Below are 13,545 nucleotides of genomic sequence, written 5' to 3' on the forward strand. Positions count from 1 at the left end.
AGGGTGATCCAGCCACAAATTTGTCCATCTCTCTGATTTTTGCTTGACAAAAGTATTGAAGATATTTTCTCACAGACAGAACAGACAAACCTTTCTGTTTTCACAGTTAAATGCCAATTATATTCAGGTCCTGATGTCTCTGCTGACTGTAAAAACCTGTTTCTGAGATCCCAGTCTCAATTAATATCCCATAAAATGAATTCACACAACAAAACTCACAGTCAGTGCAGGATGAATAGTAAAGACAAATATTTATCTTGCACCTAACCTACACATCTCTGAAAACTAGGGGCAATTTAGTTCCCAGTGCAATGGCAAAGGAGATAGGGGTTAAAGAGTGAATAATAGGTGGGGACAGAGCCCAAAGGAACATTTGGAAAGAAAAAGGACTGGATAGCGATCTGGCTGGGAGAGTGCATAGCTGTTAATGGAGGGAACAGGAACCGGTGTCTGGCAGCATCTCAGTGGATGTGATGGAAATGGTGGCTGATGTACGTTCTGCCGCAAAAAGGACCCTGACATTCCAGTTGCCTGCCACTTCAACACACGAGCCTGTTCCCTGGGCAACATCCCTGTCTCACACTTACTGCAATGTTCCAGTGAAGCTTGATACAAACTGGCAGAACACTCCAGAACATACCAAATGGCTCCGTATTTCAATTACAGCAATTTCCCCTCCCATGTGGTCAACAATACCCTCCACCGTATCTCCTCTACTTCCCACACCTCCACCCTTGAACCCAACTCCTTCAACTGCAACAAGGATAGAATCCCCCAAGTCCTCACATTCCATGCAGGTACAACACATCATCCTCCACCATTTCCACCACCTACAATTAGACCCCATCAGAGATATATTTCCCTCCCCAGTCCTTTCAGCATTCCTCAGAGACCATTCTCTCTGTGACTTCCTTGTTAGATCCACGCTCCCCACGAACCCATCCTCCACTCCCAGGCACCTTCGCTCGCCATTGCAAGAGGTGGAAAACCTGTGCCCACACCTTCCCCTCACCTCCATCCAAGACACCAAAGGATCCTTCCACATTCAGCAGAGATAGTTCTTACATTCAAACACCTCACCTATTGAGTCCTTTGCTCTCGATGTGGTCTCCTCTACAGTGGGGAGACAGGATGCCAACTTGCGGAATATTTCAGGGAACATTTCTGGAACACATGTACCAACCAACCACACTGCCCTGTGGCCGACACATTCAACGGACCCTCCCACTCCGCCAAGGACATGCAGGTTCTGGGCTGCCTCCATCGCCAAATCAAGCCACCCGAAGCTTGGAGGAATAACACCTCATCGTCCGCCTTGGGACCCTTCAACCACACAGCATCAATGTTTCCTCATCTCCCCTCACCCCACCTTATCCTAGCTCCAACCCTCCAACTCGGCACTGGCCTCTTAAACTGACCCACCTGTCCATCTTCCTTCCCCATTATCCACTCCACCGTCTCACCATTACCTCCCACCTGCATCTACCTATTGCCTTCCTAGATCCCTTCCCCCCCAGCCCTACACACCCCCTCCTATTTATCTCTCAGCACTCTTTCCCACACCGCACATTCCTGATGAAGGGCATATACCTAAAACGGCAATTCTCCAGCTACTTGGATGCTGCCTGACCTGCTGTGCGTTTCCAGTGCCACATGTTAACGAAGCTGGAAGAACAAAACCTCATCACCCACTCGGGGACCCTTCAGCCCTTTGGCCTCAATATCAAATTCAATAATTTTAGATCCTGAACTCTCCCACGTCCTAGCATCCTAGCCCCCTACCCCACACACCAGGCCTTGTTATTACATAGCCTGCTATTACACACTGTGATTAGCCACTAACAGTCCCCATAAACAGCTATTCACTCTCCCCCAGCCAGATCGATATACACTCCTTTGTCCAATTTCTCCTATCTCTCTCTTTGCACTCTATTCCCAATCATTTACTCTTTTACCTATACCTTCTGCATATAAACCAACATTTTTCCCTCAGTCACATCAGTTCTGAGGAAGGTTCATAGGTTCAGAAATGTTAACTCTGACTTGTCTTCACAGATGCTGCCAGACCTGCTGAGCTTTTCCAGCACTTTCTGGTTGTTGTTTATCATTTCCATCATCCACAATTTTTTCTGGTTTTTATTTAGCGGGAGCTTGTAATTCATGTCAAGCAGCCTACACCGTGTGTTTATAAACCGCCCCAGTACCCACAAACTCCATTTTTCTCCCAGTCTATGCCACTCCCTTCACACTCACTGAGTCCCCCCCTCACAGTGACACTGCGCCTGCACAGCTCATAGTCACATGTTGGCCTGCTGGCCACACCCCTCATTCACTTCTATTGGCTGGAGGATCACGCCAACTCTCCTATTGGTCTGCAGCTGCTGTCAATCACCTGGGCCCCATTGTGTCATGTTGGTGGGATCCTCCCATAAGTGTTGGAGGCTGAAGGGTGACCTCATTGAGTTTTATAAAACCATGAGGGGCATGAATGGGATAAATAGACAGGTCCAGAACGAGAGGGCATAGGTTTAAGTTGACAGGGAAAATATTTAAAAGGGACCTAAGGGGCAACTTCTGTCAATCAGAGGTTGCTACATGCATTGAATTTTCGGTCAGGACACGTGGTGGAGCCTGGTACAATTACCCCATCTGAATGGGTATATGAATAGGAAGGATATAGAGGGATATATGCCAAGTGCTGGCAAATAGGACTTGATTAGGTTAAGACATCTGGTCAGCATGGACGAGTTTGACCGAAGGGTCTGTTTCTGTGCAGTACATCTCTATGGCTCGATGGCTCTGCGGAGGGAGGAGCTTCATCATTCACAGTGAATGGGGCAGTATCACAGAGCATAGGGGCTGGGGGCTAGTCAGCCCATTGGGGCTGTACTCTCTCCCTCTGCAGATGCTGCAAATCTGTCCCAACTCCCCTCCCAACTGTCCATAGCCTTCCAAATCTTTCCTTAAAAAGTTGAATTCCACATTTGTTTTGACACTAACTGTTGAATCTGCATTCAGCTCTTGTTCAAACTGTTCCAGATGCTCAGAACTGACTCAGTAAAATAATCTTCTCATTTTTACCTTGCATTATTTGCCAGTTACATGACTGTAGTTACTAAAAATTGTGACAAACTTTCTACTTTCCCTCTCTGTCAACTAAATATCCTGGAGACAAATCTGCTCCTGGTTGAAATCACGACAGGGGGAGGTTGAATAGGCTGGGGCTGTTTTCCCTGGCGTGTCGGAGACTGAGGAGTGACCTCACAGAGAAACATAAAATCATGAACGGCATGGACAGGATAAATAAGATAAATAGACAAAGTCTCCCCCCTGGAGTGGGGGCTTCCAGAACTAGAGGGCATAGGTTTAGGGTGGGAGGGGAAAGATATAAAAGAGACCTGAGGGGCAACGTTTACACACAGAGGGTGGTACATGTGTGGAATGAGTGGCCAGAGGAAGTGGTGGAGGCGAGTACAATTGTAACATTCATAGGTATATGAATAGGAAAGATTTGGAGGGATATGGGCCAGGTGCTGGCAGGTGGGACTAGATTGGGCTGGAATATCTGGTTGGCATGGATGGGTTGGACCGAAGGGTCTGTTTCTGTGCTGTATGTCTCTGTGATGAATTTTATCCAAATAGCTAGTTCTCCTCGTATTCTATCATGTTGAACTTGCTAACCAGTCTGTTGTTATGTGGAACATTGTGTCTTCCTGAAGTCCGAGTTAACGATGTCCAAGCACAAAGCCATGCTGATTCTCCCCAATTATTTGCCTTTCCAATTACATGCAAATCCTGTCCCTTAGAATCCCTTCCAACAACTTGCCTGCCACTGACTTCAGGCTCACCGGTCTATAGTTCTCTGGCTTTTCCTTACCACCTTTCTCAAATAATGGCACACATCTTCCAGCACCTCACCTGTGGTTATTGATGACACAAATATCTCAGGGAGGGGCCCAACAATCACTTCCCTAGCTTCCCACAAATTTCTGGGATACATCTGATCAGGTCCCAGGGATTTATCCACCTTTATCCATTTTAAGACATTCAGGGTATCCTCCTCTGTAACATGGACACTTGCCAAGTTATCACTATTTATTTGTGCAAATTCTCTAGCTTCCACATCGTTTTTCAGTAAAAACCAATGTGTAATATTCATATAGAATCTTTCCAAACTCCTGGGGTTCCATAGTCAGTCTTGTTGGTCTTTGAGGGTCCCTATTCTCTGCCTGGTCACTCTTTGTCCTTAGTGTATTTCTAGAATCTATTTGGATTCTCCTTAAATCTATTTCCCAAAGCCATCGCTTGTCCCCTTTTTGCCCTCCTGGTTTCCCTCAAGTATTCTCCTACTGTCTCTATACTCCTCCAGGGATCCACTCAAACCCAGCTGTCTGTACCTGCCATATCCCTCCTTCATTTTCTTGACCAGAGCCTCAATTTCTCTCGACAGGCAGCATTCTCTACGCCTCCCAGCCTTGGCCTTAACAGGAATATACTGTCTGTGTACTCTCATTGTCTCATTTTTACAGGTCTATGGAGGCAATGGCAGATGTGGACAGAGAATCAATCATTCTCAGTAAAGAGGAAGTGTTGGGAAAGGTAACAGCCTAAAGGTAAAAGGGGTGCCTGGCCGTGATGGAATGCATCCCAGGGGCGAAAAGAGATGGCCGGGAAAATAGCAAATGTGTTCATGATAATTCGCGAAAATTTGCTGGACTCTTGGACGTATCTGACAGATTGGAAAGCTGCAAATGTGATGCCACTATTTAAAAAAAAACACCCATTAGTTTAACTTCTGTAGTGGGGAAAATGCTTGAACCTCTCAAGGATGTAGTAGCGAGTTATCTGGGCAGAAAATATCCCATTGAGCAGACACAGCATGGATTCATGAAAGGCAGCTCATGTTTAATGGATTTACTTGAACTATTTGAGGACATCACAAATGCGTTGGACAAGGGGGACCCAGTGGATGTGGTGTATCTGAATTTCCAGAAAGTAATCGACAAGTTGCCACATGAAAGGCTGCTGTATAAGATAAAGGCTGCACGGCGTTATGGGTAATGTATTAGCAGGGATACAGGATGGGTTAACCAACAAAAAGTAAAGAATGGGGATAAACGGGTGTTTGGATTAGTGTTGGCACTACAACTGTTTACAATTTACACAAATGTTTTGGAGTTGAGGACCAAGTGTACGGTGTCAGAGTTCACATTTGATACAAAGATGAGGTAGAGCAATGTGTGCAGAGGCCACTGTCAGTCTGCACAGGGATACAGATAGGTTACGTGAGTGGGTAAGGATCTGGCAGATGGAGGACAATGTTGGGAAATGTGGGGTCATCCATTTTGGTCGAACTCACAGCAAACTGGATGATGAAATGGTGAAAACTTGCAGCATGCTGCTGTGCAGAGGGAGCTGGGTGTACTTGTGCATGAATCACAGGAAGTTGGTTTGCAGGTGCAGCAGGTAATTAAGGCAGTGAATGGAATATTGTGCTTCCTTGCTAGAGGGATGGTTATGCTGCAGCTGTACAGGCCACACCTGGAGTCCTGTGTACAGGTTTGATCTCCTTACTTCAGCAAGGATGTACTAGCACTGGATGGGGTGCAGAGGAGGGTCACTAGTTTGGGCCTGGAGTTGAGAGGGTTGGTGTATGTGGAGAGATTGAGAAAACTGGTTCTATATTCATTGTAATTTAGAAGAATGGGAGGTTGGATGGGGAAAAAAAAAACAAAATTATGAAGGGAGTAAGTAAGATAGAAGCAGGGAGTTTATTTTCACCAGGGGTGGGTGAAACTAGAGAACATAGCGTCAAAATAAGGTGGAGCAGATTTAGGACTGAGTTCAGGAGTAACTTCTTCAGCTAAAGGGTTGTGAATCTGTGGAATTCCCTGCTGAGTGAAGCAGTTGAGCTATCAATTTTATTTGCCTTTAAGGCAAAAGGTAGATTTGTGAACAAGAAAGGAATTAAGGGTTATGGTGAGAGAGCAGGAATGTGGAGCTGAGGCCATGAAAAGATCAGCCCTGATCTTATTGAATGGCAGAGCAGGTTTGAGGGGTCAGATGAAAGTTTTTGCCTTGTGCCATCAAAATTGACCCTTGAAAAGTTAAGTTTCTAAATTGGACAATCTGGTCTATTATTTTCTGTAACTATTTTAAAACTAATAGAATTATCAGAAAATCCCAGAATCCCAACAGTGTGGAATGAGACCATTCGGCCCATCACATCGATACTGACGCTCAGAGCCTCCTAACCTCCCCCTGTAACGTTGCATTTTCCAGGGCCACCCAACCGACACAGCCCTGAGCACTACGGGCAATTCAGCCTGGATAATCCAATCTACCCTGCACATCTTTGGACTGTGGGAGGAAACCAGAGAACCCGGATGAAATCCACGCAGACAACCCCAATAAGGTGATCATCTCTTTCTTATTTCCCAGTTCCACCCAAATAACTTCACTGGGCGTACTCCCATGAATATCCTCCCTAAGCACAAACATAATGCTATCCCTAATCAAAAACACTACTCCCCCTCCTCTCTTGGCCCCGTTTCTATTCTTCCTATAGCATCTATACTCTGAAACATTAAGCTGCCAGTCCTATCCATCCCTGAGCCACGTTTCTGTAATACCCATGATATCCCAGTGCCATGTTCAAAACCATACCCTAAGTCCACCTGCCTTCCCTGTCAGGCCTCTTGCATTGAAATAAATGCAGTGTAACTACTCAGTCTGACCTCATTCTCTGCTTTGCCCTTGCCTGCCTTGACTATTTGACCTCAGAACTGTACCAGCCTCAGACATACCTCTTTTCTCACTATCTATTTGCAATCACACCCACTCCCTCACTGGTTTAATGCCTCCTGAGTAGCATTAACAAATCTCCCTGCCCAGATATTAGACACCTTCCAAATCAGGTACAATCCATCCTTCTTATGCAGGTCAACTCTACTCCAGAGGAGATCACAATGATGCAAAAATGTGAATCATTTTCCCCTGCACCAGCTCCTTCCAGCACCTCCTCCTCCTCTGTAATATGGACATTTTTCATGATATCACCATTTATTTCACCACATTCTATATCTCCCATGTACTTCTTCACAGTAAACACTGATGCAAAGTACTTGTTTCCCTATCTCGCCCATCGCCTGAAGCCCCACACAAAGACTGCCTTGCTGATCTCTATTTTCTCCTAGTTAGCCTTTTGTTCTTAATGTATTTACAAAAGCCCTTTGGATTATCCTTAACCCTATTCGCCAAAGCTATCTCACGTCCCCTTTTTATCTCCTGATTTCCCTCTTAATTATACTCCTACTGCCTTTATACTTGAAAATGTTTTGGATTGGAATAAATGCTAAATATTACATCTTGATAAAACAAACCAGGGTAGGACTGACACTCAATAAAAGTAGGACCTTGAGTAGTGATATGGGAACGAAGAGACAGAGGGCTTCACGTCTTGGAAGTTTGTGTCACATGTAGACAGGGTGGTTAAGAAGGTGCTTAGCACACTTACCTTCATTGTTCAGACCTTTGAATACAGGAGTTGGGACGTTATGTTGAGGATGTACAGGATGTTGGAGAGGCCTCTTCTGGAATACTCTGTCCAGTTCTGGTTGTGCTGTTATAGGAAGGATATTATTAAATTGGAGCAGGTTCAGAAGAGATTTACCAGCATGTTGCCATGAATGGAGGGATTGTGTTCTAAGGAGAGGCTGGATAGGCTGGGAATGTTTTCCACTGCAGTGCATGAGGTTGAGGGGTGACCTTATTAGATGTTTATAAAATCAGAAAAAGAGTGCAGATAAGGTGAATAGCCGGGGGAGAGGGGGATTCAAAACTCGGGTGCATTCATTTTGAGAAGAAATGAGAAATGTTTGAGAAAAGACATAAGGGTTTTAAAAAAAACATACGTGTGGAATGAATTTCCAGAGGAAGTGGTAGCTGTGAATACAATTACAATATTTAAAATACATTCAGATAAGTACATAAATAGGAAATATTTGGATGGATGTGGACCAAGCGGAGGCACGTACACTTAGTTCAGTTTGGAATTATGGTTGGCATGGACTGGTTGCACCACAGGGCCTGTTTCCTTGCTGTATAACATTATGACTCTAATCCTCACTAACTCTAAATTCCTCCATTCTCAACTCTCCTGATCACTGTCACCTCATCCAGCCTCACAACTCTTCCTTATTTATATAATTCCTCACCAGCCACAGAACGCTCCCTATCTCATGTCCTCCAGTTTCTCAGATCTCTGCTACATGTGGGCGGCACAGTGGCACAGTGGTTAGCACTGCTGCCTAACAGCGCCAGAGACCCGTGTTCAGTTCCCGCCTCAGGCGACTGACTGTGTGGAGTTTGCACGTTCTCCCCGTGTCTGCGTGGGTTTCCTCCGGGTGCTCCGGTTTCCTCCCACAGTCCAAAGATGTGCAGGTCAGGTGAATTGGCCACGCTAAATTGCCCGTAGTATTAGGTAAGGGGTACATGTAGGGGTATGGATGGGTTGCGCTTCGGCGGGGCGGTGTGGACTTGTTGGGCCGAAGGGCCTGTTTCTACACTGTAAGTAATCTAATCCAATCTAAATGTGCCTTTCTTTAGTTCCAGCCTTGAGGATGCCCTCATTCACTCCGATTGGTTGGAAGACAAACTGGTACGACCTGGTCCTCCAGTACTGCCCTCTGCCCCCTATTGGCCTGCGCTGACATCAATCACACGAGACCCATTGTGAGGTGAGTGGTGGGATCCTCCCTCTCTCTGCCCTGGGATGAGCTTCATCATTCACAGTGAATGGGGCAGTATCACAGAGCACAGGGGCTGGGGGCTATTCAGCCCATTGGGACTGTACTATCTCCCTCTGGAGATGCTGCACATCTGTCCCAATTCCCTTCCCATTTGCCCATAGCCCCCCAAATCTTCCCCTAAAAAGTAAAATTCCAAATCTGTTTATGAATAACTGCTGAGTCTGTGTCCAGCTGCCAATCAGACAGTTCCAGATGCTCAGACCTTACTGAATAAAATAATGTTCACATGTTCACATATTATTTGCCAATTACCTGAAAATAGTTACTAAAATTGTGGCATTGTTCACAATTCCCTTCTCTCTGCAAATTAAATATCCAAGATACAAATTTGCAACTGGTCAAACTCACTGCTTAACCGTCTCAGCTCCAAGGACAATTATCTGTGCTTCTGCTAGCTCTCTACAAAAGAGGAACACATCTTATTTTCATTTATTCGTGTCATAGAGATGTACAGCACAGAATCAGACCTTTGGTCCAATTTGTCCATGCCAACTAGGAATCCTAAACTAATGGAATCCTATTCCCAGCTATTGATCCGTATCCCTCGAAACCCTTCCTATTCATGTACCCAATCAGATGCCTTTCAAATGTTGTAATTGTATCAGCCTCCACTACTTCATCTGGCAGCTCATCCAATACACACACCACACACAGCTTGAAAACTTTGCTTCTCAGATCCCTTTTAAATCTTTGCTCTCTTGACTTAAGCCCATGTGATCTTGTTTTGGAACCACCTAACCTGGGGGGGAAAGACCCTGGCTGTTCACCTTATCCATGCCCCTCATGATTTTACAAATCTACATGAAGTCACCTCTCAATCTTTGACTCTCCAGGGAAATTACCCCCAGCCTCTCCGTAGCCCAAATCCTCCAACCCTGGCAAAGTCTTTGTCAATCTTGTCTGAACTCTTTCAAGATTCAGAACATCCTTCCCAGAACAGGGGATTTTGAACGTAAAACAAAATTCCTGAAATGGCTTAATCAATGTCCTGTCCAGCCACAATATGATGTCCCTGCTTCTGTATTCAATGCATCGACCAATAAATATAAGCATACCAAACACCACCTTCACTAGTCCGCCTATCTGCGACTCTACTTTCAACGAACAATGAATCTGAACTCCATGGTCTCTTTGTTCAGCAACACACCGAAGGACTTTACCATTAAGTGTATAAATCCTGCCCTGATTTGCCTTTCCAAAATGCAGCACCTCGCATTTATCTAAATTGAACTCCGTCTGCCATTCTTTGCTCCAATGGCCCATCTGATCAAGATCCTGTTGTATTCTGAACTAACATTCTTCGCTGTCCACTACACCTCCAATTTTGGTGTCTTCTGTAAAACCACTGACTATATCTCATATATTCACATCCAAGTCATTTATTTGAGGACCGAATATCCATTCCTGCAGCACACTGCTGCTCACACACCTCCAGTCCGCAAAGCAACCCTCCATCACCACCCTCTGCCTCCTACCTTCAAGCCAGTTTTGTATCCAAATGGCTAGTTCTCCCAACATTCCATGTTATCTAACCTTGCTAACCAGTCTGCTTTGTGGAACATCGCTCAGTGTCCATATAGACAGCGTCCACAGTCTGCCTTCATCAATCATCTTTGTCACATCTTCAAAAAAACTCAATCAAGTTAGAAAGAGAGAATTACTCACACAAAGTCATGTTGACTATCCTTAATCTTTCCTGGTCTTTCCAAATACATGTAAATCCTATCCCTCAGAATCCCTTCCAATAACTTGCCTACCACTGACTTCAGGCTGCCTGTTCTGTTGTTCCCTGGCCTTTCCTTACCACCTTTTTAAAATAACAACACCTGTCTTCCAGCACCTCACCTGTCACAAACGATGATATAAATACCTCAGGGAGGGGCACTGCTTTCCTAGCTTTCCACAAATTTCTGGGATACACCTGATCAGGACCCAGGGATTTATCCACCTTGATGCCATTAAAGACATCCAGTACCACCTCCTCTGTAACATGGACACTTTTCAAGTTATCACTGTTGTTAAGTATCAAGTTCTCCAAACTCTCCAGAAAAGAGTAGCATAGTATCTCTCCCACCTCCTGTTGTTCCACAGATGGCCTTCTTGATCTTTAAGAAGTTGTATTCTTTGTCTGTTTTTTCTTTTATCCTTGATATATTTGTAGAATCGCTTTGGATTCTACTTAAACCATTTCCTAGAGATATTTCATGTTCCCTTTTTGCTCATCTGATTTCCCTTGAGTATATTCCTGTAAAAACATGAACCTGTACTCCCAATTCCTCCGCCTCTGCCATATCTGCTTCCAGGAGAAGCAATTCCACTCCAGGACATCCCAGAAAGGATTCCTATTTCAAGGACTGCATTTCCCTCCCACGTGATCAAAAATTCCCTCCAATGCATATCCTCCACTTCCCGTACCTCCACCTTCCCCCCCACCCCTCCAACCACAATAAGAATATAATCCACCGGTCCTCACCTGCCACCCCACGAATCTCCAGATACAGCGCATTAACCTCTGCAATTTCCGCTACCTACAGTCAGACCCCACCACCAGGGATATATTTCCCTCCCCAGCCCTTTCTATGTTCCACAGAGACCATGGGATATTTGGTGCTGATGTGCTGCCCCACTGATACCTCAGTCACTCACCCTTCCCAATGGTCTAGTGATACTATCGCTAGATGGATAATCCAGACACCCAGATAACGTTCTGGGTCCCAGCGTTTGGATCCCGTCACAGCAGACAGTGGAATGTGAATTCAATAAAAATTTGGAAGTAAGAATCTATTAAAGACCATGAATCCATTGTTGATTGTTGCAAAAAAAAAACCATGAGATTCACTAATATCCTTCAGGGAAGGAATCTGCCATCCTTACCTGGTCTGGCCTGCATGTGACTCCAGACCCACAGCAACATGGTTGAATCTTAACTGCCCTTGAGGCCCAGCCAGTGACACCCTCATCCTGTGAATGAATTAAAAAAGGTCAAGTCTTGTATACAATCATACTATTCTTACAGATAAGTGATCTGTTAGTAAATTTGATTCTCAATTCCCGGCTGACTATTTATTTCTCAGTTCCACCTGTACAACTTGCCTGGATGTACTTCCAGGATTATCCTCCTGAAGCCCAGCCATAATGTTATCCCTCATCAAAACCATCTCACCCCCCTGCTCTGTTGCCCCCTTTCTATCTTTGCTATAGCATCTATACCTTGGAACATTAAGCTGCTGGTCCTAACCATTCCTAAGTCATACCTCTGTAATTGCTGTAATATCCCAGTGCCATGTTCAAAACCATACCCTGAGCTCCTCTGCCTGACCTATCGGGCCTCCTGCATTGAAATAAATGCATGTAACTGCTCAGTCCTACCTCATTCTGTGCCTTGCCCTTGCCTGCCTTGACTGTTTGACGCCTGAACTGTACCAGCCGCAGACTTGGCTCTTTCCTCACTCTTTTGAGTTTACCTCCATTCCTTCACTGGTTTAATGCCTCCTGAATAGAACTAGCAACTCTTCCCTTTCAGTGCAGGTACAATCCAACCTTCTGATGAAGGTCAATTCTACCCCACAAGAGATTCCAATGATCCAATAATGTGAACTCTTCTATTCCTATGTCATTGATACCAATAAACAACAGCCTCCCCTCAAAATGGTTATTCTCCCCTTTAAGAATATTCAGCTCCTCTCTGAGACATCCTTGTACAAAAATTACACATTCGAATAATAAACCTTACACTCATCACATCATTATAAAAGGATTACATGACACATGATGGTTTGGGGAGACCTTTTGAGAGAATGTGATGATTCAAAGGAGAATTTTTAAGCAGCAAAAGGGATTGATCTGGAACGCAATACTCACAATGCGAATATCCAGGTCCTGATGTACTGAGTAATTCAGAGTTTGGCAGAACATTTACTGAGATTACCATCTGAATGTCCACCTGTAATATCCTGTAATACAAGTTTATAAAATCTGTCACTCTCAGTTCAAGTTAGAAACCCACACCATCCCCTCCTCCTGGCGCAGGATTACTGTACATAGTTACAACAGGTCATCAGGAAGGGGAATGGAATGTTTTGTTCAGAGGGTTTTCAGTATGAGAGTTTGGAGTATATACCTGAGAGGAAAGTGAGGAAGTGGTGGTGAGACCACCATATCTGCAGTAATGAGAACAGTTTTGGTCCCTTTAGATAAGGAAATGTGTCACTTTATTGGAGGCATTTCAGGGAAGATTCACTAGTAGAAAGTGCGGACTGCAGATGCTGGAGATCAGAGCTGAAAAATGTGTTGCTGGAAAAGCGCAGGTCAGACAGCATCCAAGCAGAAGGAGAATCAACGTTTTGGGCATAAGCTGAAGAAGGGCTTATGCCCGAAACATTGATTCTCCTGCTCCTTGGATGCTGCCTGACCTGCTGTGCTTTTCCAGCAACACATTTTTCAGCAGGGAAGATTCACTGGGATGATCCCTGGTTTGGAGAGATTATCTTTTAAATAAAGGCTGAACAGGTTGGAACTCTACTCACTGGATTTTGGAGAAAGAGAGGTGATCTCATTGAGACAGATGGGATTCTTAAGGGGTTTGACAGGATAAATACTGAGTGGATGTTTCCGAGTGTTAATACTGAAAAGGCAGTCTGGAACCAGATTCTGGGTCAGTCGCGGAATCAAGGGTTCTGCTTCAGATTCGTCAAGTTTAAGGCGACACAGAGGCGGGTAAGGGGTTTCAGTAGCA

General features: G+C 44.9%; 1 long non-coding RNA gene across 8 annotated transcripts in view; it reads right to left on the reverse strand.

Moving 5' to 3' along the window:
• LOC148146289 (uncharacterized) overlaps window positions 1-13,545 on the reverse strand; it is a 47,631-nt gene that overhangs the window by 27,992 nt on the left and 6,094 nt on the right. For 7 of the 8 annotated variants that reach the window (XR_015760761.1, XR_015760766.1, XR_015760763.1 and 4 more), the window contains exons 4-6: window positions 12,672-12,763; window positions 11,685-11,771; window positions 7,517-7,621 (exon numbers count right to left, since the gene is read on the reverse strand). This is a non-coding gene — a long non-coding RNA (uncharacterized LOC148146289). The remainder of the gene's footprint in view (window positions 1-7,516; window positions 7,622-11,684; window positions 11,772-12,671; window positions 12,764-13,545) is intronic. The other variant, XR_015760762.1, reaches the window with a different exon arrangement.

Source organism: Chiloscyllium plagiosum, unplaced genomic scaffold (assembly GCF_037043375.1).
Source record: "Chiloscyllium plagiosum isolate Xiang-an unplaced genomic scaffold, Cpla_swu_hap1 HiC_scaffold_21, whole genome shotgun sequence".
Lineage (NCBI taxonomy): Eukaryota > Metazoa > Chordata > Chondrichthyes > Orectolobiformes > Hemiscylliidae > Chiloscyllium > Chiloscyllium plagiosum.